Source organism: Cyprinus carpio, chromosome B15, assembly GCF_018340385.1.
Source record: "Cyprinus carpio isolate SPL01 chromosome B15, ASM1834038v1, whole genome shotgun sequence".
In the NCBI taxonomy this organism is placed as follows: Eukaryota; Metazoa; Chordata; class Actinopteri; order Cypriniformes; family Cyprinidae; genus Cyprinus; species Cyprinus carpio.
In genome coordinates, this window is record NC_056611.1 from 20,059,965 (window position 1) to 20,081,644 (window position 21,680).

Genomic DNA, 21,680 nt, shown 5'->3' on the forward strand with positions numbered 1-21,680 from the left:
CAAATTACATTGTAATTTATGTAAATAAATATATGGCATCAGAAGAACAGTAGCACAAGAATATCCTTGCTAGCATTTCTTTGAAATGCTTTTTCATTAATCTTTAAATAGCATTTTAAAATATTATATATTAGAATATATTTCAGTAAATACTTTTTTCCCATCTTGCATATGGGATATTTTTGAAGTTACTATTTAAAGATTAATTATTATATTTTTTTATTATTTAATCATTTTTGTCAAAGATTTTAGATAATACTTAGCATGTACAATTGTTTATAGCCAGAAATTTTCAGTTAACAAATGTTTTAATATTATTTAAATATAGTCTTATAATATTGTCTAATATAATTGTAAATAATATTGTAACATAATAATATATAATAGAATTTTCGTTCAGTTTTAATGTACTGCCATACTTTGCTTTACATTTGGGCTGTCATATATTCTTAGAAAAATATGATTCATTTTTGTGCTATTTAGTATTTTTTTGGCATTTATATTATTTATATGATATTACATTGATGCATTTATTTATCATGCTTCTACGTAATTTTCATATATAGTTACAATTCTGTATATAAATAATTTCAACACAACTTGAAGAATGACATTTAGAATCACTAAAATTATTTTAAGTGTTTTATATGTTGTCCTTTTCTGTCTCTGAACAGAAACAGCCTAAAATCCTAACAAAACGATGTATTTAAGAACACATTGTATTCATTAGTATTTAAGAAGTCTAATACTAATTCAGTGATGTTTGACAAAATTCAGCACTCAACAAATTTTATCACAATATGTACACAGTGAAATCCCAATAATCCCACAATAATTACAACACGTCCAAGTGCCGAGAGGCACAGATAAGTTCAAAGACAGCTTTAATGCCAGCATACACAACATATATGTTTCAGGTAGATACATTAAAAACCGGAAAAAAAAAAGATTTGTTTCTTATTTTATTTTTTTCCATTAAATCTTTTACATCAGCTTATTTAAAAATATAAAAATATAATATATGAGAACAGAATTATACTCACCTTGTGAGACATCAGTGTGTAACATTGATTTTGTTTTTCTTTTTAAAAAGAAACTCTTCCATTTGCCATCCATGTATGTTTTAAGATGGAATGGAAACAAAAGCAGTGCATTTGCCAATTTTTTGTTTAAATAGTCTAAAAAGTCCCTCTGTGGTTGGTGGTCATCCCAGTTGAAATTGAAAAAGCAAACAGTTGTATAGCAGCATACAAAATCCATGGGTAACACAAAGCTGAAATCATTTCAGGGTCAAAAACAGATTAAAAAAAATGACATTGATAAGAAGTATCACAACATATTTATCTAAACGTCCCAGATAATCAAAACAGAGAAGAGTAGAAGAGGAAAGAAAGCAGAAAGAGGAAAAGAGAAAGAGAGAGAAATGGAGAAAGAGAGAGAGAGGGAGGGTTCGAGAGCGGCTAAGTACGAGAGAGTTGGCCCATAACACGAGCTTGATTAGAAAAAATGCTTACTAAGCTATCTGTTTCACACATGCACAGACAGAGAGTTCGATATTCAGCCAATCGATGAGGGAAAAGGCACAAAGGCAAAATCAGACGGAGCTCCTTTTCAAATTCACATCTCCGATGTCCCCCCTGCAGTCTGCGCTGGTGCGACGCACGGGGAGCAAGGGTTACCTTAAGGCTGATCCGTGGACCACGCAAACAAGTCTAGACCAGTGACCTGCTCAATCGCTCCCTTTGAGGGCCAGGCAAGTTCGGTCAGGAAGAAGAAAGCGAGGCGTGCCCTCTTTTCATTGAGGGAGCAAGGAGGTAAGGAGGGCAAAGAGAGTAGGCATCTGCTTCCATGGTTACTTGCCAAGTATGAGGATCCTGCTATTCAAAAGGCTCCGTTCTCATGCTCTCAGCCAGCCAATGTCACACGTTCAGAGGGAAGGCAGCACAGGAGGAGACCCGCGGCTTCTTTTAACGCTCTAATGATACGTGCACGGGCTGCTCACCAGAGAAAGGAGAAATGATGGAGGATAGAAGGGCGACTCTATGTCACATGACTCCGTAACATAGCTGTGTTATTATTTATTAATTTTTTTAAGGTGTTATTTAGGCTATTGTTTTAACGGGTCTGATTTCACTTCAAAAAGAGCCAAACTAAAATCTTTAAGATGAGTGTGAAGGACAAATGTTGTTGGATATGTTGCAGATGTTGTGTTATTGTGTTCTGTTGGATACATAATCACATTCTTAACAATTTTGGTTACATTCTCGTTGGCTTCCCCCCCCCCTCGTTGGATGTATTATGTGCTATTTTAATTAGTCAGAAATATAATATTAGAAGAGGTTGATGCTTGATGATGGTGATTCGTTTTAAATAAGCACATAGACTATAAAAAACATGCTTACCTTTACATTCACTTTTCATGGTCTTGTCAAAAAGCCACAGGTTTCTGTCGAATGAGAGAGATGGACAAAAAGAAAGAAAGGTCATTAGGTATTTCAACGTTTTAGTAATGCGTTTTATTTTTTTGGATCAAAATATTTGTATTTCTGGCGATATTGTGAAATCTGTTTTGGAATGCTGGACTTGTCCCAGCAGCTGACACTTGCTTCACCAGACGCACTCTAAAAAATAGACAGATGGCTGGGACAGAGGAAAGGGGCAGAGCAAAGGGAGATTTACTGAGGGATCGTGGGAAAGTCTTGAGCTCAGTTCACCTGCATTGAGGGAGGCAAGAGCGAGAATATATTTTCTAACCAGTGACCCATGATTAAAGGGAAGACAAATACTGTTCTATAATTCCAAGCACTCAACTTATTTTAAATCTGTGATTTTATGATAAAAAAAAAAATTTATGATACAGACTGTTATTTAATGACAGACTATTTTTAATTTCACAGATTTAATAAAAAAATAAAAAAATAAATTGGCAATAAAAAATAGACAAAATTATGAAGGAAAAATAAATTTGATGTTACCAGTATAAGATGCATTTTGACTCTTTATTTTGGATTTGGTTATGAGGTTACATTGATGGTATTTATTTATTTGTGGCTCTGGCAAGTACAGAATTTATTAAATATGATCAATTTCATCTATGCAGGCAGCTTTTATCCATTTTTTTGCTGTCTGTTTTTCTGTAATAAACCCTTTGACTAAAACACAAGCTTCAGCCACAGAAAAGCCGTGCACATTTAAAAGACACTGTTTTCATTTGTATGAAAAATGCCAGGCTATTTAATGTAATTTCAGTGCACTTGGGATCAAACAAATGAGTTCCCTAACGTTAAACAGGAAAAGGGGGGATCAATCGCTCCAGGCACTTGCCTTACCAGTGTAGAGAAAGTGAGAAGACTTTGGGGGAAGTTAGGAAGTGCTACTGGTGTCTTATCCTCTTTACGTCTATTGTTCTTAACAAAGGCCAGTCACAATAACCCCTGAGGTGGATGGCACTCCACTGAATAGCCACTTTGGTGGGATTTAACGGGTTAACTCTACACAAAAGGGGTTGAAGCCATGTAACACAGCAGGGGTAGAACGTCGGAAACACCAGGAATCTACATGCTCCACTTCCCTAACAGTTGGCCTTAATTTAACTCTGGCTTTTGCATATTTTCCATACATTTTGAGTTCTTTTTTCCCTGCATTATCTGCAAGTTTGCATTTGTGAGAAATGCAGAAATACCCTTGATTTGTTTAGTTATACAAAAAAAGCCCCGGTGCTGAGCATTCGCTGCCCTCGAGTAGTGTACTTGACCTGGAAAATCATTTAGACAAGGTTTGCTTTTCTGCTGCACTCTGATTAGGTTTCAGCAAATATTTATTATTGTAGTCTTGCTCTTTGTTCCACTGGCTCTGATTTTGATTGCAAGTTTCTTTGGATTGCTTTCCATAAAACTGGATCATAACCATTTATTCCCTATTTCCCTGAAGTGATTTGGAGTCTGCTCCGGGGGGAATAGAGGGAGAGAATACAGCTTAAGCCTGACCTGAGATTGATTTCGTTTCAGAGGGTTTGTTGCTATAGAAATTAGTTTGTTAGAAGCTCATTTAATCACACTTCTGAGTACCATTAAAACATGATGAAATTATGAACCATACATATGAAACTATAATGCAAATGTGCATTAAGTTACTATTCAGCATCATTTTTTTTTATGTATGCAAATGCAATTTCATTTTAGCAAGGCATTTTTGTATGTATCAAACTCCACACTGAAGTTCAGCTAATGCCTGAGATGCAAAGCAAAAGATAAATATTTAGGTCCATGTTTCCCATATAATTCATGATCTCAGTGCACTGTAATTTCAGAATCTTGTTTGTTTGTAACAAGCATTGATCACATTATATCATATGAAGAAAATGTACTCCCTTCTCAATGTGTTACCGTAATTATAAATATTATAGTAGCACTGAGTGGTATCACACAATCGAATTGTGCAGCAGTGAAATCTGAGTCTCAGTTTCATGCGGCTCCTTGTTTTGATTTTGCCCCCGAGGAATTGTTCCCCTCGTTTGACCCCAGCTTTCATTTTGATGCATTTCTACTCGGTTTCCATTAGCTGTAGTGTTGAGGGATCCCACTTTGCATTGCCTTTGCCTGCCACAGAGACTGTAGTGTGCACAGATTCTTACATGCTAAGCAATGCAACTGTGAGTTTTAACAAAGTCATGAAACATTCAGTTTGCTCATGAATAGGAACTAGTGTAGTTGGATACAAAAATAGTATGTATCATGCAATTTACAATATAATGCAACCCTTTCAAAAATAAAGGGCAATTCACAAAACACAATATAATTTGCATTTAAAACATTTTATTTCAACATTTGTGAAAGACAAATAATATTTCAAAAAAATAACAGCATGGTATAATTTTTTTCTCTTTCACAAATATAGAAAGAAAAAAATCTGCAACTCAACTGAACACTCAATTTTTTTTATAATCAGTATTTTAGCACACTTTTATCCAAATGAGGAACATCTCAAATCATTTACCATAAATACCAACAATATTTTCAATACATATTCTAGAGCAAAAGTGAATGCAAAAGTAGAGAAAGAGAGAATAAGACTTTTATTTTAAATGATCGGTTTTTATAGGAAGTTTTTTTTTCTTATGATTGTGATTTAGTTAACCAGTAGGTTTTGTCTTTGCAAACTGAAGTGTAAAAATACAACAATATACATAAAAAATAATTGTTTTAAATTTTAGCATACTATATTATGGTAGTAATTTAATAGAAAAATAGCAATAAAATAGAAAAGAGGAACAAATCAAGAAAACATTTTAAAGAGGATAGTTATATATAAACAATTTAAAGTGAACAGTTATTTAATATTGATTCAAAAGCATTAGATTGGTCACTATTTTGTACATTTGTACTGAAGTGGATTTAATTCTGTTTTATTTCCCAAACGTTGTCATAAAAGCAGCTGATGTCCATCTAGTCAATGAATGGCTGGTCAGATCCTATTTTTCATTTATTTTTAAAAACCCATTCTCATGACCTTCTGAATGGCATTTAAGTTCTACGCTTTACTAATGCCACAAGACATTTTAGTCTCACCCCTTGTGGTGCTGTTGTAAATGCTTTCAGAGATCTGAGAATTAAGGTGCATACTTCTGTATATAGTGTCTGTGTTTGTGGTCCAGGCAGAGACCAAAATATGAGCCTGAGTTTCCTGAATGCATTTACAGTTTCCATTGATGTCCTGAACTCAATGCGTTTTCTGCGGTTTTGAAAATGGGGTTCACCATTTTATTTCTGTCCTCCTTTTAGCTCACCAGTGCTGTTACAATGGTGCCACCAGCACGTTTGGTAATGTGGTCATTATTCTTTATTGCAGTCTCACACTAAGGTGCTCTTTAGTGAGAGCAGCCTGCGGCAATAACAGCAGTGCTGTTCAGAATCTGAATGAATGGATATTTTCATCTGCTGTGATCTTGAATGGATGTAGAGGCCAAGGGATAATGGTGTTCATGAGTCATTCGACTTTTTAGAAACTTACTAAGCACTTACTAAGCATTGCATTAAAAATGAAGGTTTTTAAGTGGTTCTGCAGGACCTTAGGTTCAGAAAACTACTTATCAAGAACTATTTTTCAAATGTTCTCCGGAGGTGTTTCATGCAAATTACATGTCTGCTGTTTTTAATGAATTTCCAAAATTGTAAATATTTGTATTCAGCCTGTCATGTTAATCATTTGGCATTCTGTTTGGCCTATGTGGTTTAGTCTAATAATAATACATTTTAATTAAATGTTTTGTTGCTTCAGTGAAACTTTTGTAAAAGTTATTAGTTTTTTGATAAACAAGTGTTGTGTTGCCGTAAAATCTGATTCTAAATAAATATATATCTGTGAATGGAACAACATGAATTTGAACATTTTGATTCAATTTTGAGCTTTTAATGTTGGATTACAAATATTCTTGTTTGATCAGCTTTGGTTTAGTTTATTTTGGCCGGTCTGTTTGATATTGTTTTATACTGAGTCATCGGCACTGCATCATGTGACATTCTCCAGCTCCCGGAATAAGGATTGCATACAGTAATTGAATGAAATGGAGGGAATTTTCATTTTTACATGCCTGCTGTTGAAACTGAGTTGTGAGCATTAGTCTGGCTCAATCTTATGAAATTTCCAGACTTTTGCAACTTCAATACAACTTGAAATATTTAGAAACAACGAGTCAGTTTTCTATATTACGTTTATATCATTTCAAGATGAAGACCTGTACTGCTAACTCCGTGATGAACTGAAAGACCTTAATAGAGAGAAAGAGAGAGAGGACCAAAATTTAAGTGCAGATTGCAGTTGGTCATATTAGTTCATTTGCATTTCGTCATCTAATGGATAACATACTGTACACACGCCTATGGTAAGAAATCAACGCTAAGCATAGTTGATCCGCAGACAAGGAAAGTAATTAAAAAAGTAAGTAATTCAACTGAAATGGCATTTGATTTTTTTTGAAGGGAAGTCTAATTAATGCTTTCAAAAGCTTTTTGTGTGCAATGATCCTGAAATGATGCTTTATTTAGCCATATTGATGCTTATGGTTATTTTCAAGCCTAGATCATTTGAAATTCATAAAGTATTGATGTTTTTCATAATCATCTAATGTTGTGCTTGGCAGTAGTCTTTTATATGGTGAGAAATGATCAATATAAATATACTTCCATCACATTGGCCTCAACACTTTTGAGATATATATTTGTTAAAATAAAGGAAAGCTGGCCACCTCAGGTTTGAAAACTTGAAATAATTTCTGTACTATGTTGATCAATCGATGGAACTTGAATGCATTTTTTTATTTAATAAATTAACTACTCTGCCTTACTAGATAATCTAATGACTGTATGTGTTGTATGTATAACCAGTTTAGCTTTAGCTGTCAGAATATTTATATATTTATACAAGGTTGTTATAATAGAAGAATAAATGAACATGACAAAAAAAGTTTATCTTTGTGTAATAATTAACATTGAAGTCTTCAAACATGGCCATGGCACCTTAAACAAATTATATTATAAATACAGAAATCTCTTTGTGACGACCAGCTTGCAGGCCAAATGTAACTTTTGCAGACTTCCTACTATTCTGCAGACATGTATCCGCAGACACTGGGGTGAGTGTGTTTACTGCTGCTTCATGTATCTCTCCCTGAATAGGACCCCAGTTTTCCCCTCAATCATCCGGCAACTGCCGCCAACAAGTCCCGCTAAAATACTGAGCGTGTTTAGTCTGGCACTGTGCGAGGAGATTGATTGGCAGCTGGGTCAAACAAAGTCATTTTCTTGGCACCTCTCCCAGTAAATCTCTACTTGATTCGAACTTGCGCTATCAGGTCCCTTTCCACAGGGGCTGAAAAAAGACCTTTCCTTGCACGCCTCAGGCTCATAGTCTCAGCTCATCCAATCATCCATCAAAGCAATAATTGCTTAAAATTGACACAAATGGATTGGTGAGTGAAGGGTAGTGAGACAAGAAACGCAGGTGTTTAACTGAATTTTGAAGTATTTTAACATTTTTCTGTGTGTGAGAGACAACATTGAAACAATTTAACTTAGAAACTGCAACTAAATTTTACAAATGCAAAGAAACAGCAAGTAACACATTGAATTTACAGTGAAATTTTGAAGTAGAAAGACTGAAATAGTATTTTCTTTTAAAATGTACTCCAATACAAATTTTTGCTTTATTTACAACTTTGAAAGTCATTACCAACAATAAGTGTTGGTAAGGTTACTTTGGAAATGTAATAGGTTACAGATTACAAGTTACCCTATTTAAAATGTAACAAGTAGTATAACTATATATATATATATATATATATATATATATATATATATATATATATATATATATATATATATATATATATTTATATTTATATTCATAAATATCATCAACATATATATGTATTTGGGAGAATATGAATAATTAATAATATAAACTTTTCATAGGCTTTTTCAACTACACATTGTGATATAAACAACAGTCAGGAACTACCTTAATTGAGGTCTCATAGTTAGTTATGAGCTGTATGTGTTCAATTCATGAAAACAATCCGGTTTATAAGTCATTTGTTCAGGAGTCAAACTACACTGGATTTTGATTCCCTGCAAAGAAGTGGGCTGAGTTTGGTTCCGGGATTTTTAGGTTTCTAACCGCTATAAGGATGTCATGGATATCTACCTCGAATCTGGGATAAGATTTGACTATTTATCAAGCAAGAGAGGGATTTGATCTTTGACATCTATACATCTGGAAAAGTGTACCGCTTGTCAGTGGTCTTTGCGTGCCACGGGCCACAACTTCCTCCTGGACAACCACACACAGGTGCATGATGCTGTAAAAATTGCCTATGAATTATGACAGAGAAACAGTTCCCATAACCTATCTCCAATTCATCTTAAGTTAGAGTGGGTTGGCTCAATGCAGTTGGCTAAACTTCAAACTAGTATAGGACCTGATTTTTTGGCTTAATGTATTTTATAATGATTCAGTCATTAGTTGATCTTCACTTTCTGATGGATTATTTACAAGTTGGCAAAAAGGAATATTCAATAAAACACGTTTGATGAGACAGGCGAAGGCCAAATGCACATTGCTGGTGAAATACTAACTAGAAATTGACCACTATGGATCATAAGTAACCCCCATTAATGCAATGGGGCTTTAATTAAATAATTGAAAGAACAGGCTTTTTCCTGCTTTCAGTGAAAATATTTTCTCCAAACAGCTGAAGAATTAAATCACATTAGAGCAAGGGTTCTCTTTGTAAACCTTTTTAGGTCAGGTCTGGAGAGTTGCAGTGAGAAGTGTGGTGGATCTGTCAGAGTTTTCTCTGTGACTTTAATAAGATTCAAACCAGTCTTGTTTTCACTCAGCAAAATGCGGTGCAGTGTGTGAGTCATGAGTCCTGTCATATGTTTGAGTAATTGCTATGAACCGAGTGACTCCTCGATGCATGTAACACTGCCTTGTAGCCAAATGGCACGTGAGGGGCCCCACTCAGCTGCTGCTAGCATTTGCTTGTTTAAGACTAATGGCACCATTGAGTTCACTTCATGTGTGCACAAACAGTTAGTCTGTAGCCAAAAATATCTCCCTTTTTCAGATAAACTGCCACAGCAATCCCTATCTGTCCTTGCTTTCATTAATTTTGTTAATGCTTGGGATAAAACTAATCGATCAGTCTAGGTTTCCATTCTCACATGTCAGACGGTACAAATCTGCTAAGGGATGGAATTTATGATAAATGGAAATATTCTTCATAAATGAACTAGGATTTGTCACATTCTAGGCTAATCTTTATGTTTACAAGGAATGGAACTGGTGAGGTGAAATAAACTTTTATGCAAGTACATTTAGAAAGATTAACTATGAAATTCTGCCTTCGTTCCAAGTGTAATGTAATTATGTGTGACAAAAAAAAAAAAATTATTTAGTGAAATGTTCATGTTGTGCATTTCCATGTAATAAAAGTAAATGGTGACCAGGGGCAATCCAGCTCTAAAATGATAAAAAAAGGCCATGATGGGGCCATTTTATGATGATTTTAGCCATTTTTTTGAGCTTGAAAAGTTTTCCAAGTCTTCTGAAGCCATAAGCTAGCTTTGAGTGAGGAAAAGGCCACAAATTAATAATTTTTCATTCATTTATAATGACTTAAAGGGTTAGTTCACCCAAAAATGAAAATTCTGTCATTAATTACTCACCCTCATGTGGTTCCAAACCTGTAAGACCTTTGTTTATCTTCAGAACACAAATGAAGATATTTTTGATGATTTTTGACTGATGTCACATGGACTATTTTAATGATGACCTTACTATCTTTCTGGGCCTTAAACGTGGTCTGAAAGCTCTTGAATTTCATAAAAAATATCTTCATTTGTGTCCCAAAGATGAACGAAGGTCTTACGGGTTTGGGACGACATAAGGGTGAGTAATTAATGACAGAATTTTCATTTTTGAGTGAACTATCCCTTTAAATTGCCATCTATTTATCTATTTCAGTCTTTTCTACTTCAAATTTGACATTTAATTATATTACTTGCCATTTCTTTGTAATTATTTGTAAAATTTAATAGCAATTTTGGAGTGATTTTTTTATTATTTGCATTTGGCTTTTGTTCAAAACAACTTGCACTGCTTTCAGTGTGTACTTTTAATCATGCTTCCCTTGTTCTAATGTTTGACACGAACGCTTCTCACACAAAACTAAAAATAATGGTACTTTTAAAGAACATATTGTCCTTTTTTGCAGCTTTACAGGCCCTGCTATATTTGGGTTCCCAAGAAGAAGAAACTCATATGCTGTGGAATGGCATCAGGATTAGTAAATGAAGACAGACTTTGTGTTTAAGTGAACTCTCCTTTTAACTGTCAAAACTGCAAAATGCTACTCTCACTGAAGACTTATCAAAATATCCTCACTTTTAAAGGGCATACAGATATTTATATATTCTCTTATAGATATATACATGTTGACTATTAATGATACCTGAGTTTTTCTTTGGCGTGGGGGAGGATGAAATGTTATTTTATGGCTGGTATATTCTGACATTGTCCACATTTTTTATTTGCAAAGCCTCATAGCTTTGTTCCTATTCACCATGCTCCATTTAAATTTACTGGTAATGTGAACCAGCTTATGTGCAAGGTTAAACTGAAGCTGACCACAAAATCAAAGAGCCATGTTTGACCTTACATGGCCGTTTCAGTTGAAGATGTTTTTGGTTCATCATGTTTTGTTATGGAAAACAGTAAAGAGCTCAGATGGTGGTTGTAAATTTCTCATTCCAGGCCCAACATTGTCTACCACTGTGCACCCATACAATTTTGGCTTTACAAAAGCTGTCAGTCATGCGAGAGGTCAAGAGGTAATGAAACTGATACTGTACTTAGTGAGTCTTTAGACTGTCATTACAATGCTGTTTGATGTTTAGGATTAGTAGCTAACTGTGGTTTAGTTAGGGTTACTAAAAGTAATGCTAAGATGCAGCTTTGTTTTCAGCTTAGCAAGAGAGAACTCTTTTCCTTACAGAACTGAGTCCGACATCCCAGGGCGTGCCGGCATTTGAATTTCTGGCATCATTTTTGAAAGAGCAAGATTACCTCAGTGACTCATGAGTGGGAAAGGCTGTTGAGGTTTTGGACTAGGCAAGAGTTCTGTGTTATCAATCACTGAACTTGTCAAAGTTTTTAGTGGGGAACACGATCTGTTGAGCTACCTACTTTTTTCAGTGAAGCCATTTCTGTGAACAAAGTTGAGCTCTTGCTTCAAACAAACTCCCCAACCCCAACCATCATAACTGCTTTACATTTATAGGGATTTAGGTAGATTTTTTTTATTTCATTAGTTTGTACAAGTAAGGAATGCACAATAAGAGTTATTGATGCTAGTTATTGTTTTGTTATTATTTCCTTTTGGATATGTAATATGCTGATATTGGAGTTAATTTTTAATAACAAAAATAACATTGTTAAAAATAATCTTTAACATAAAGGTTGTGGTGCATAGCATTTAAAACTATAGATTTTATTGTAGTGCATTTTATTTATTTTACACAAAATAGTATAAAATTTAAATCTCATCTATTTAGCTATTATTGGCCTAACATCAAAATAATTATGTGTGTTTCTGTATTGGGCATTTTAATAAAAGTTCATCCTTATTGCGATTTTATTAGCAAAGTTTTTTTTCATGTAGTTCATCATTTTTATGCTACAGGTAATAAAACAGGAATTCTTGTGTTCAGGTATAGCAAATATACTTATGTTTATGTTCTTCATTTTTTATTTGCGTAAAAAAACAAACAAACTGAAAGATCTTTTCTCGTAGTGGCTCATACCTTTGCCTACATCACAAAAGAGTAGTTTGTATATTTCTCTGCATTATGCTGCATGTTTGCAGGCCCAAATTAAAGACAAAATTATTTGTTTACAATGCAGATCTTGTGGAGGTCAAACATTGATGTGCCAAATATTAACATAAATCTTTATGTCTCTAAATAGTGTAGGACAATCACTGCAGTGTTTTTCCAAGTCCATGAGCAAACGAGCAGCCACTTGTCATTAACCCGTAGATCCGATCTTGTGAAAAGTTCGATGGCACAAGCTTGTTTCTATGGGTCTCTGTCTCTGTGGTAGAAAGTCGCCTAACATGCAAAGCCAGCCTGGTTTTGCTTTTTTCTGTACATATTGCACTCTTTTCCTTGTTTGCCAGGCATCGAAGTTGCTCAGACTTGTCTATTGTAATTTTTCATCGCTTGCCGTTTATATAAACGTCTTCTAAAGGGATGACAGCAACCGAGACTGTGTGCATCCAGGTTGAGGTAGTAGGTTGTATGGTTTAGAATTTTGCCCTGGGAGTTAACTGTACAACCTTCTAGCTTTCCTTGGAGCACACAAGCCACCAATCAGCATAAACTAAACTAAAAGAAAACTTTGAGACTTTGTCTACTTTTATAAATATCCTAAGGCAAATGAAGTAATGTGATGTAATGCATTTTTATTTGGAATGAGCATTTGAATTAACTGAGTGTGTCTGAGAGATGGACTTCTATGTATACTTTCACTAGTATTGAATGGAATTAAAGATTCATGCATAACCTTGCCAGTCATCGAGGATTATGTCTGTCAGACGCAAAGCTGCAGCCAATCACTTCAATCGCAGCTGAAATCGATAAAATATTCTGAAATAGAATGTTTTATCTCTTACAAATGCTTTCAAAACCAAGGCCTATTGATAGCTTCCTTGATGTCTCTGTTTTACAGTTCATTTCATGCATCTATCTTTGCACTTGAATGAGACTCATATTTCGACTACAGGGTGAACAGAATTGATTCTGTATTTGTCTACATCTCAGACAATAAATTCGTTTTGTAAAACCACAAGAAAGACCTTCACTCATAATTTCAATGGCAACCCAACAAGTTTCCATGAGGGGAATTTTTTCACTCATCTGTTCACCCTTTTTTCACTCATCTGTTCACTCCGCCCAATGGATTTTACTTTGAAGCTCTAATATGAATTTTGTTTAGCTCTGCCATACCTGACAGACAAGTGATAAAGCATGCTTTTGCTTCATGTCCAGTAAATAACCATAATGTATACGTGGTGCACTGAGGTGTCATCGATTTGTCTGGACCTGGTCCTTTCGGTGCTGTCAGAGAGTCTCATGGATCAATGCTGGCTCGCCCTTTGACCCCGAAGAGAAATCAATAGCATTGAGCGCAAGGAGCATGGGCAGCGTCGATAGAGTAGGCTGTCATCTGCTGTGACAAGACATGATAGTTACTAATGTTTGCACACTCTACACTGTTGGTCATTACAGTCAGTCTCAATTGAAATTTTACTAGACAGATTTCAAGATCTTGAAGATATTTTAGTTGAGCAGAGAATAAATGTTAGAAAAGTCCAGAATTGTGCACTATTTTGAATTGAGAATGCATTGACTAATTTTAACTAGAAAAGCAAATTTGTCAAGACAAGCAATGAATATTGGCTTGTTTGAAAGTTCTGAAAAATGTTTAAAAAGCTTTGATAGATTTATAGATAGATTCACTTATGAATTGAAAGAGAGCCAGTTCTTATATTCTGAATGTTGCACAATTCCGATATAGTGTTTAAAGAGTACATTAATTTAATGGTTTTGTATAACACTCAACTGCACAAGGACTAACAAGCTTTGTGAAGCTGGAAATGTATTTGCTGCATCCTTAATGTCCAAAGGTGAAAGTGGGGGTCAGCAGTGTCCAGACACTGAGGCAAAGGCTGTAATAGAGTTGATTGATTACAGGCACTAGTTTAGGGCCTGCATTGATTTCATTTGGTTTAAAAGTCCCTTGGCCCTGTAGAGTCTCCAGCGTTTGCAGTCTGGAGTCCAAGCGGACTTGGACTTGAATTATGTGTTGCTGTAGAAATGGCTGTGTTCCTTCTGGTGCAGTGGAGATTATATACTGACATTCAGAGCGCTGCGCTCCTCTGAGGATGCCTGCATAGGGCAGGAGTGTTAACGAAACGGGGAATGAACTGAACCACAGGATATGCTGTTCTGCAAGTCATTATATTGTTACACGCAACCTCTCTGCCATTCTCAGTGTTCGCACTATAATGTTAGACGTACTTAATGATGAATTAGTCATTAGGCAAAGACTTATTCATAACATGCTATCAGCAGTAGTATAAGTGATTGCTTAATAGTTAATTTCTCAAAGAATATGTCAGCAATTGACCCAGACCAACCGCAGAATAGTTAGTGCGAAAGGTTTATTGCTCTCCTCAGTCAATTAAGGTTAGCGTCCCCTGAGCCGGGACAGGGTTGATGACAGGGTCGGCTGTCGGGAAGATATGGAGTTTGTGAGGTCTTTCTTTGGATCTTCAGCTCCACTTTTCTGCCACCGGCCATTTGCCTTGTGCCTGAAGAGAAGCAGTCATCTCACTCATGCGCCGCAGCCTCCTGCCACTGCGGGACAGGGTGATGGATGTCTCCCATAAACCAATGGCAGCGAATGCCGGGGCGGGAATAACCTGCGCCTTCCAGTCCGCCCCCCGCCCCCCTCCGAAGACCAGTCTGCATCTGATTCAGCACCCGGCTCTTCTCTTCTTCACCTCCAAATCTGATTTTTTTCTCTTCTTCAGAGATGGATGGTGGCAGCGATGGCGTCTTGTTTGTTCGGAAAGCCAGAGGTAAATTGTGAATGCCGATAATAATCTACGCATTCCCAGGAGCATCACCTCGGTCCGTTCCCCCTTCATCCGCCTCGGGGGAGGACACAGGGCAGAGGTGTGGGGGGGGGGATTGGGGGAGGAGCCTGGAGAGGTGAGGGGAATAACATCACTCATGTTTTGGCTGGGGTGAGCGACTGAATTGCCACCACAGATGGGAGAGATTTCATTAAGCGTACTGAATAGTGGCGGAAGAGGTAAAAGAGGGGGTGGGGTTTGGATGTTTGCCACATCTGTATGTAGTTGCCAACTAGTCGCGTTTCCAAATAACTGACTGACATCTTTGTCTTGAGGCGGATCGGTTTAATCGCAATCGGGTTTGAGTGTTCGATGCAGCCTATTTGAAAGTATCGCAGACATTCGCTGGGGATTTTTCTCTGTCTAAAGCTATTGTCTGATGTATATAACTGCAATGCAAGGTCGCTTTGTCCTACCTGTGATGTGGACGAGGCACCTTGAGTCTCTGCTGGGTGTCTGCGGAATTGCAAGTCCGTCATGACTTAGAGAAGACAACAAAGAGGAAGGACTGACCGTCTGGCTTTGAGATGGAGGTGGGGAGGGGATGTATTTCCTCTCCACACACAAAGACTGCAGAGCAGAGGGCATTTGTCTATCGAAAGTCCAATCCGAAAAAGAGGAAACAAGTCTCACAAGTTGTCATTTAGCTCTTTGCCATTCCATTCTTCTTTTCCGCCCCATCATCCTATTGTTATTTTGACTTCCATCTCGTGCATATTCTTTGTATTTTACCTGCGACATTTTCCGGCTTGTGCCTCCAAATGTCTTTTCACAGTGATGCTTTAGGACACAAACTTTTGGCAATGTAGGAGCTGCTGAGTTCAGGTCTGATGAAAGAAAAGGGATAGGCATAGCTGGTTATGGCTGCCCTCCTCTTGTTCCCTGAGACCCTAACTCGTGAGTTCTTCTTTCAAAATCACGGGTCAGGAGCTTGGGAGACAGGTGGAGGGCTTTAGCACCTCTCCAAAAAAGTCTTTCTCACAAAGTCAAATGAGCTTGTGCAACAGTTTGTCTACTTAGCAAATACAAATCATATTATGTATGATTGTACATTGTGTTATGTATATGGGCTTTTCACACTGCATTTAATCCAAGGTTAACGCCACTTTTAACCCTGGGTAGAGCTGAGGGTTAACCGAGAATTTGTGATTCTAACCCTCTAATTGTTGTGCAAAAAACGTATACTATGTAAAACAATGCTGTGCTCATGTATTGAGATTTGTTTATCATCACACAACAAATCATAAATTGCTTCACTGCTTACCTCATTAAATATTCATGAGATTTAAACAGTCACTTAACAGTCAGAGTTTTAGCATCCAGAGGTGGGAAAATGTATACTCTTGTACTACAAATTATTGTATATTCTTGTATATTCTACAACACATCTGGCAGCTAAGGTGTCTGATTAGGTGGTTTTCCATCTAACAAGCTCTCAGATGAGAGCATCAATTTATTACAATACTATAGTAAAAGTCTAATTAAATGCAGCCAAATGTACATGTTCCTTATATGTAGTTTCGGTAAAACGAGATGTATCTTGTGGCTCATTCACAAGCACAGCTAATGCATTAAAAGGCGTATCAAAAACAGAATTTACTGGGAATTTAATATGTAGGTAATGCATTTGGTTTGCTTCCTGCTGGGCATATGGTTACTATTACAGTATATTGGCAGAGACAGAGATTGTCGAGCGTGTAGGGAGGGCAAATTCTGGTTTCAATAATTTTTCGAAGAAGTTCTCTGGCAGATTAATTAAAAGCAGGTTGGCTCCTTTATTATGGAATTATCACGGAGGCAAGACGTACAATGGAAATAAAAGGTGGAAAAGGTCAGTATATTCCATCACTGCCCATGTGCTGTCTGTGAACAATGAAGGAGGATTAGGAATGTATTTTTTATCTAAGGAGCAGGCAGGATTTATTACTGTCACTGAAATATTTTAGTCGTTGATAGAGTTTCCAATCAGAATCCAGGTCTGAGGATAATTGCTTTGCTTCAAGATGTCATTGCTTGGGTTTATGACAGCTGTAAGCGAGTCTTCAAACCATTTATGGATAAATAGCATAATTCTGCAGAACGCCTGCCTGCTTCATATTGAATTCATATTAATAATTCTCTATTCCAGTACCTGCTTTTTCATTTGCATTAGCCTACATGTATTGTGGAGGGGCAATTATAAAGCCACTGGCTAAGTAAGATTTTGCTATTAATAAGCAAGAAAAATAAAAATATATACAGTAATTATTATATTTGATTACATCACTCAGATTGACTCTTGCTCCATTTTTGTCATTTTTTTTAAACCCCTGACTCTCTAAAATGAATAAGAGAAGAAAAGAGGAGCGTCTAAAAATGCAACCTCAACAAAATTGATTGTCCTCTGACGCTAACCATCCAATTACGCACTGTATGGCTTTTATATATTTATTAAACTTCACTCCAAGCCGTGGCAGTTTTCCAGCTAATAGGTGCTTGCTCCACAGAGCCCCCAGCAACAGTAGCGAGATAGTCATCCACCATGAATACAAAACAGTCAGGCATGGCACAGTAAGCCTGAAGTCACTCAGCCGACTGCGCATGTCCACTAAAAACCAGCCACAGTGCGTCAGTCAAATAAGACATTGGAAAGAGGTCTTAACTTTGGAGTTGCATACCTTTGGGTTTCTATTCAGAGGGTTTCAAAGTGGAAAACTTATACTTGATAGTTTACAGCTTGCTGGATATTGGTATTAAGATGGTGAGTGATTTATGAAACTGTAGAGTGGGCTCTTTTCTGTATACTGTGAAAATTACAAATCAAATTGGGGAAATAATTGGCAGTAAATCATGAGGCCTGTTGGACCGTTTTCTTGGGAAATCACAAACTGATTTATTTGGAATTACAAATTGAATAAAAGATGTTGATTGTGGACTTTTACAGTGATTTACCAGCAGTAGCAGTAACAGTATGAGTCATGAACTGCGGGTAATTTCTATAGTGCAGAGCTGGCACGATTTCTGCCCAATTTAAGTGATGCATTAAATATGTACTCCCATGGAGGTCAAGGAAGGCCTCAAAGTGACTGAATTTCTTGACAGATATTGCAAGAAAGATGCTTGAGGTTGAAGCTATTGTCTCCATTTACTAAATGAGAGTCAAATAAGGACACGACAGTTACTTTGGATGCAGCTCTTTTCTATCCGCCTCTTTCCCCTTCTATTCTATCACACACACACATATACACACACATACACACACACACACACATATTTGCAAACACACACTTGGGGGGTGATCAGAGTTGGCTGATGTCTGGGTTTTTCAGACACTGCGGCAGGCGCCCAGACAGTCACCTGAAAACTCACTCCATCTTTGAGAGCACTGCCGCCATTGCTTTGAATACGCTGCAGTTGACAACATTTTCATTTCATTTTCACATTTCAATTTCTTGCACAGTTGTAATAATCTCTTAAAAATGTGCTGTTGCAAGGCAAATATAAATATATTTTATGATCTTTTTCGCCTAATTTTAACCATGCGCCATCAGACAGCCATTAGCGCCTGTGAGATTCACTTTAGTGTCGTGATTTGGATCCAGTCTGTAACTGATGCAAATGATATTCTGGCTCCAAATCTTCCATTGTCCCTCTTCAACTCTGTTCCGTCTACTTGGCGCCCTCTACTGCATTGCTTTGTAGGTGTTGCCATGACAACCCAATCCCTGTGCACCCATATTTCAGCTTGCAAGTGACAACGTGGTGCACCATGGCATTATTTGTATCGGCACCACCAAGGTCACTTTCACTCAGTAGCCTGTCTCCCAAAGGCGGCAACCCTCATATCCATAAGCTACTGAGCAGACACGATGTGCACAGACACTATTTGACTTGAATACCTGATATCCTATGATTAAGTTTGTCTGCACTTTCTTAGACACCAGTTCCCATTTTGCTGACATGTTTTTTTTTTTTAAACTGGCTAAATAATCCTTCAATGCAGGAAAACCTCACTGCATGTCTCATATACCGAGCTTTAACTTCACTATAATTGTAGGGGTATTTTCATGGAATGCTTACCATCATTTCTCTCTGTTAGCGAAAAACTGTGCATATTGTGCCTCATATGGAAATGAAGCCGTTATTTATGGCCGATATGTAGGTTTACCGCAGATGAGTCGAGCGCCAATCTCTAAAACCCTCTAATAAGATGGTAAATGTGTGGTTTTCGGCTCGAACTGAAATACCACAGGGCCATTTGAAATGATGTATATGTGCAATTGTTGCTGAAACTGTGCCGTGTGTTTCATTTGCAGGCAGCCGGCGGTGTTTAGCAAAGCTCCTCAGACTTAGCACATCTCCGTGCAGATGAGCTGAGAGGTCAATGAGTTCCCGGGCTGCCACAGCGACTGCCAAGTACAACCAGACACACTCTATTAGATGCATTATAAAACTGTTGAAACTCCCTCTGTCTCTTTCTCTAGCTCTGCTTTACTCACACACACAGAATACAAAAGAAATGCGCTCTTTTATTTCTTGTAAAATGCTTTTGACCAGACTTTGTTCAATAAAGGAATAAAAGTTAAATAACTTTGTTCTCTTGCTTGTTTTTTTTTAAAGAAACATACTAAGACTTTTCTACACAGTACATGCCTTACAAAAATTACCCATGGTTTTCTCTCTTCCACCAGTGAGCTGAGGCAGCGAATGAGAGCTGCATCCTAATAGGATGAATCCAGTCACTGCTGTAGAGGGGTAGGGGGGAACCGAGTGCTGTGGGAGTCCAGACAGAGAGACAAAAGCCCCATGCTTCGCCCAAGTTACCTGCCACAGACACTACCTGCTACACAACCTGACCTTCTCTCCACAATGCCGCCTCTATTGTTCGCTTGTCAAGGGCAACGAAAAGAATAGCTCCTTTTTCCCGTAAGAGCTTTTTCCACAGGCCACACTTTGAGCATTAGTGCTTTATTGAGACGTCCAACAAAAATGAATGAGGCCGATTTAACCGAAGCGGCGCTTCTTTTGGTTCAGATTTGGCAGACTGGCTTAGTAACAGCCACAGGTCTCCAGTGTGTTTTATCATATCATGAGTCTCGAATGACAATTCATTAGTTGGTTTTATTCATCTGCTCCGGCTGCATGCGTCAGATTTGCATCAGGCACGACAACTGTGAGATTTAACCTAAGCTTATATGGAAGGACACGAGGAGTCATTTTGTCATTTTGCAGAGATATTAAGCAATCTAAAACATAGTTACAGGTTATAGTAACAGGTTACATAGTGCACTCTGCAAAGCATCAGATAGCACAGACAGGTCACAAATATATTTAAAATTAGGCGTCTAATCAAATATATAGTGCCATAAATCTCTAAATTTTATATTGTTGCTCAACTAATATTATGATTTATTGAAGAAATAGTTCACCAAAAATAATAAAAAATTTAAATGGCTCAGGCAATCCAATATGTCGATGAGTTTGTTTCTTCACTGGAACAGATTTGGAGAAATATAGCATTTCATCACTTGCTCACCAATGGATCCTCTGCAATGAATGGGTGCCGTCAGAATGAGAGTCCAAACAGCTGATAAAAACATCACAATAATCCACAAATAATCCACAAGACTACAGCTCATTGATGAACTTCTTGTGAAGTGAAAGATGCATGTATGTCATTAACAAACCCATCATTAAAAAATGGTCTTGTCTGATTCAGGAGAGAAATACACACAGATTGAGCACCATTTACAAGCATAAACAGTCCAAAACATTTCCAAACAAATAAGTTGCCAGTGGTTTTGATGAGAGAGAACAACAGGGGATGGATGTTCTTTGCTGAAGGAAGTGTTGTTATGGTTCACGGTTTAAAATTAAAATACCTTCATGATGATGGTTGTTTCAGCTTTTTGCTTCACAAGACGTTAATTGATGGACTGGAGTCATGTGCATTACTTGTGGATTATTGAGATGTTTTTATCAGCTGTTTTAGAGTCTCATTCAGACAGCACCCATTCACTGCAGAGGATCCACTGGTAAGCAAGTGATACATTTCTCTAAATCTGTTCCAATGAAGAAACAAACTCATTTTGGATGTCCTGGGGGTGAGTACATTTTCAGCGACTTTTCATTTTTGGATAAACTATCCAATATATAAGTCATATACCCAAATAAATGTGGAATGTACCAGCTACTACGTACTGGACGGAGTTATGAATGTTTTGAAGCTGGTAGCCTAAGGGCTGGAGAGATGCCTACAGTACCTCTCTCCCTTCACAGGCCTCTGTCTAATTATACATTCCACTGAGAGATCTCCACTCAAATGGCCTGATCCCTACATTTGCAAATTCATATTTCTATCCAAACTTTAAACCAGCCCAAAAAGACCTAAATAAGATTTTTTTAGAAAGATTATTTCTCCTATAAACAGTTATACGAACAG

General features: G+C 37.0%; 1 long non-coding RNA gene across 1 annotated transcript; it reads left to right on the top strand.

Moving 5' to 3' along the window:
- Positions 1–448: 448 nt before the first annotated feature.
- LOC109103955 lies at positions 449–19,825 on the top strand. Its single transcript, XR_002020142.2, has 2 exons — positions 449–1,814; positions 19,555–19,825. It is a non-coding gene; the product is annotated as an uncharacterized LOC109103955 (long non-coding RNA).
- The last annotated feature ends 1,855 nt before the right edge of the window (positions 19,826–21,680 follow it).